This window comes from Herpailurus yagouaroundi, unplaced genomic scaffold (genome assembly GCF_014898765.1).
Source record: "Herpailurus yagouaroundi ecotype Mexico unplaced genomic scaffold, PumYag 28, whole genome shotgun sequence".
NCBI lineage: Eukaryota > Metazoa > Chordata > Mammalia > Carnivora > Felidae > Herpailurus > Herpailurus yagouaroundi.
This window is the reverse complement of record NW_024412376.1, coordinates 112,288,818-112,294,427: the sequence shown is the minus strand read 5'-3', so window position 1 is coordinate 112,294,427 and position 5,610 is coordinate 112,288,818.

Below are 5,610 nucleotides of genomic sequence, written 5' to 3'. Positions count from 1 at the left end.
TACTGTCTTAATAGTTTTGCTTTTTACAGGTGTCATATATTTGGAATCATATAGTTTGTAGCCTCTTCAGATTGGATTCTTTCAGTCAGCAATATGCATTCAAGTTTCCTCCATGTTTTTTCATGGTTTAATAGCTCATGTCTTTGTAGTGTCAACTGGTATTCCATTGTTTGGATGTACCACAGTTTATTTATCCATTCAACTACTGAATGACATCTTGATTGCTTCCAAATTTTGGCAATTATGAATAAAGCTGCTATAAACCTCTATGTGCAGGTTTTTGTCTGGACATAAGTTCTCAGCTCCTTTGGATAAATACCAAGGAGCATGATTGCTGGATCATACAATAAAAGTATGTTTTTAGTTTTGTAGGAAATCGCCAAACTACCTTTCAAAGTGGCTATACAACCTTGCATTGTTACCAGTGTTAAAAAGATAAACTGAGGCATATTAAAAAATGTAAGAGTTTTTTGAGCAAAAATGAATTCAAAGAGGGCAGTGCCAAATCAGAAAGTGACTAAGAGACCTCTACTGATAGAAGCTAGGGGAAAGACACGTAGAGAAAGCGTGGAAGCAAAGAAAGGAAGTTGTTTGATTGGCTATAGCTTAAAGACTAGTTGGTTGGTTGTGATTGGTTGTCCTAAGGTTTTGATTTGAAAGGCTTGAAGCGTTTACAGGCTTAGGTTTTGATTTGCTTATGAAAGCCTCCATGATGATCGCGGTGCCTCAGTTTAATAGCCTCCCTGTTTGATTAATTTAACAGAAGACGAGGTTCTCTATCCACGTCCAAGGGTAAAATGCAGCCAGGCCTCAGGAAGAACTCCAATTGAAAACTAGATTACTATAGGTCTAACAAGATGTGTGTTTTCCCATTTCTGCTTTTCTCTTTGCATTTGTTCTGTTTTTGTTGTTGTTGTTTATTTATTTTGAGAGAGAGAGAGAGGGATGCTGAGTAATATTCTATAATTGTATAATATAAATGTGTATAGAGATGGAGAGTAATATTGCATTATATATCTATATCTATATCTATATCTATATCTATATCTATATCTACCTATATCTGATATACCACCTCTTTATCCATTGATCGATCATTGGACATTTGGGCTCTTTCTCTACTTTGGCTATTGTTGATAATGCTGCTATAAAATTCAGGGTGCATGTATCCCTTCAGATCAGTATTTTTGTATCCTGTGGGTAAATGAGGATAACTACCTAATAGAACAGTTGCTGGGTTGTAGGATAGTTCCACTTTTAACTTTTTGAGGAACCTCCATGCTGCTTGCCAGACTGGCTGCACCAGTTTGCATTCCCACGGGTAAGAGGGTTCCCCTTTCTCAGCATCCTCACCAACATCTGTTGTTTCCTGTGTTGTCAATGTTAGCCATTCCGACAGGTGTGAGGTGATATCTCATTGTGGTTTTGATTTGCATTTCCCTGATGTTGAGTCATGTTGAGCATCTTTTCACGTGTCTTGGTCATTTGGATTTCTTCTTTGGAAAATGTCTATTCATGTCTTTGCCCATTTTTTAACTGGATTATTTGTTTTTTGGATGTTGAGTTTCCTAAGTTTTTAAGATATATTTTGGATACTAACCCATTATTAGATATGTCACTTGTAAATATCTTCTCCCATCTGAAAGATTGCCTTTTAGTTTTGCTCATTGTTTCCTTCACTGTGCAGAAGATTTTTATCTTGACGAAGTCCCAATAGTTTATTTTTGCTTTTGTTTCCGTTGCCTCCAGAGATGTATCTAGTAAGAAGTTGCTATAACCAATGTCAAAGAGGCTACTGCCTGTGTTCTCCTGTAGGATTTTGATGGTTTCCTGTCTTACATTTAGGTCTTTCACCCATTTTAACTTTATTTTTGTGTATGGTGTAAGAAAGTGGTCCAGTTTCATTCTGTTGCATGTTGCTGTCCAGTTTTCCCAGCACAAGTTGCTGAAGAGATTGTCTTTTTTCCATTGGATATTCTTCTCTGCTTTGTTGAAGATTAGTTGACCATACAGCTGTGGGTCCATTTCTGGGTTTTCTCTTCTGTTCTATTGATCCGTGTATCTGCTTTTGTGCCAGTACTATACTGTCTTGATAACTACAGCTTTGTAGTATAACTCGAAGTCCAGAATTGTGATGTGTCCAGCTTTGCTTGGCTTTTTCAAAATTGCTTTGGCTATTCAGTGTCTTTTGTGGTTCCATATAAATTTTAATATTGTTTGTTCTAGTTCTGTGAAAAATGCTGGGATTGCATTAAATGTGTAGATTGCTTTGGGTAGTATAGACATTTTAAGAATATTTGGTTTTCCAATCCATGAGCATGGGAAGTTTTTCTATTTCTTTGTGTCATCTTTCATAGGTTTCTATAAGTTTCTATGTCTTTCATAAGTTTTCTATAGTTTTCAGAGTACAGACCTTTTACCTCTTTGGTTAGGTTTATTCCTAGGTATCTTACGGTTTCGGTGCAATTGTAAATGGGATCAATTCCTTGATTTCTTTTTCTGCTGCTTCATTATTGGCGTATAGAAATGCACCTGATTTCTGTACATTGATTTTGTATTCCTGCAACTTTACTGAATTTGTGTATCAGTTCTAGCAATTTTTTGGTGGAGTCTTTTGGGTTTTCTACATAGAGTATCATGTAATCTGCACATAGTAAAAGTTTGATCTCTTCCTTGCCGATTTAGATACCTTTTATTTCTTTTTGATGTCTGATTGTTGAGGCTAGGACTTCAAGTACTATGTTAAATAACAGCAGTGAAAGTGAACAACTCTGTCTTGTTCCTGACCATAGAGAAGAAACTCAGTTTTCCTCCATTGAGGATGATATTCACTGTGGGTCTTTCGTAAATGGCCTTTATGATGTTGAGGTATGTTCCTTCTATCCCTACTTTGTTGAGGGTTTTAATCAAGAATGGATGCTCTTCTTTGTCTTTGCTTCTTCTGCATCTATTGAGAGGATCATACGACTCTTATCCTTTCTTTTATTGATGTAGTGTATCATGTTGATTGACTTGTGAATATAGAACCACCCTTGTAAGTCAGGAATAAATCCCACATGATTGTGGTGACTAATTCTTTTAATGTACTGTTGGATTTGACTTGCTAGTATTTTGTCAAGCATTTTTGCATCCATGTTCATCAGGGATATTGGCCGGTAATTCTCTTTTTTAGTATGGTCCTAGTCTGGTTTTGGAATGAACATAATGCTGCCCTTGTAGAATAAGTCTGGAAGTTTTCCTTCCGTTTCTATTTTTTGGAACAGTTTGAGGAAGAATAGGTATTAATTCTTATTTAAATGTTTGGTAGAATTCCCTTGGGAAGCCATCTGGCCTTGGACTTTTGTTTGTTGGGAGATTTTTGATTACTGATTCAATTTTTTTGCTGGTTATTAGTCTATTCAAGTTTTCTATTTCTTCCTGTTTCAATTTTGTTAGTTGATATGTCTCTAGGAATTTATCCATTTCTTCCAGATTGCCCAGTTTGTTGGCATATAATTTTTCATAGTATTCTCTAATTACTGTTTGTATTTCTGTGGTGTTAGTTGTGATCCCTCCTCTTTCATTTGTGATTTTACTTATTTGTGTCCTTTCTCTTTTCTTTTGGATAAGTCTAGCTAGGAGTATATCAGTTTTATTAATTTTTTCAAAGAACCAGATCCTGGTTTCATTGATCTGTTCTACTGGATTTTTGTTTGTTTGCCTCTATATCATTTATTTCATTTATTTCTGCTCTAATCTTTATTATTTCTCTTCTGCTGGCATTAAGCTTCATTTGTTGCTCTTTTTCTAGCACGTTTAGGTGTAAGGTTAGGTTGCATGTTTGAGATTTTTCTTCCTTCTTGAGGTCGACCTATATTGCTATATACTTCCCTCTTATGATTGCTTTTGCTGTATCACAAAGGTTTTGGGACATAATGTTTTGGTCTTATCTGCTATTCAGTCCACATTATGGTCAAGAAATGTTTAGCTTTAAACATTCATGTTATAACTTCAGTCACGCAGAGAAAATGATTCCCACTCTTATTCCTGAATTCCAAATCCTGAGAGAAGTGACTTTAGACTTGTTCCTATTCCTACTTCATTTTCCTTAGCTGTGGCCAAGAGGTAACTATAACATACAAAAATGGGTACCAAGAGCTGTTTATCTGAGGGGCAGTTAAGGGCAGTAGGGTGCTGGAGCTGTCTTGTAATTGTTAGATTTTTAGAATTCTCAGAAATTCTGCAAGCTGGTTGTTTAGCACAGGGATTATTAAAAGTTAGATTATATAAAGGGATAGTTAAGTATATTATATTAAAAAAAAAAGTAACAAGTTCCAAAACTCACTATTTCCTAATTTTTCAATTAAAATTTAGTATTACCTATGTTCTTGAGGTTATTTATGTTTACAACCATTGCTTCTGCAGAGTGGAAATAATATATAATGGTATTCCTGCATACTTCTCAACTATGTATTCAATGATGTGATGTCTCATTGGTAGCTTGAAATAGGTGATAGTGGAAGTATTTATGCCACAGAAGTTGGCAAACACTAGAAAGAAGGTTTCTGTTCTGGAGAGCCAGTGGTTAAATATTTGCCAGCTCACCCCTGGTTAAAGGAGTCAAGATCCCCCCCTTACCTTACTGTCTACTACTTCTACTGTACTAGAAGATAAATTCCTTCAAACTGGTATGACAGAATTGATTCCAATACAATAGTTTCTTCTATGAATTGTGATATTCATAGCATGATTAGAATTTGATTGTTTATGAAGCTTCAAAGACACCCACATACGAATATATTACTTATGGTAGAATTCGTTCTTCAAATGATTGACTTCCACCATTTTTCTAATCTTATTATCAGTAGCAATAAGGATAGAGGTGAAGTGCAGAGATCCTAGAATCAAAAGAGGCAGGTTCAGACTCTAGTTCTGCAATTTATTAGCTATGAACTTGTATCTAATAATCTGTCAAATGAGGGTTAAATGCAAATGTACATAAAGCATTTTTTATAGTGCTTTTATCATTACTCAGTAAATATTGAATAGCTACCTTGGGACATTATTGTCCAAGTATCAGTTGCCTTCATCTGTAGTTTCCCTAACTGTCCCAACACACATATATATGTATAAAACTCTCACCCATGTACAGCCTATAGCCTTGATATAATGGGCCTGTCCTCAATTTAGATTTTCAAGTTAGAATCTCAAATATATACTGAAAAAAATAAGTATTTTTGATTTCGTTTTCATGTTTATACTCAACAAATATTGGTTGAATAGCTCCTTGTTTAATACAATGGGAGGATAAAGCTATAGATAGTATAGGGACCAGACATTTCTAATTTTTCAAAAGATTTTAAAAATTGTTTATCATTTGTTTTCGTAAACACTTTATAAAGAATTGTACCATTTTGTCACTCAAATTGTATGCATTCCAATTGGGTTAAAAAAATAGGATGGCGGTTTTAAAGGTGAGTTACTGTTTACCAAGAGATGGCTATGAGTTTGGACACAAGGAAAACCCAAGTGTCATGGGACAACAGAACAGGCAGTGGTCACATGAGACAAACTGGGTGATATCTCAAAAAAAAAAATACATAAATAGTTTTCCTTTCTACAAATATACAT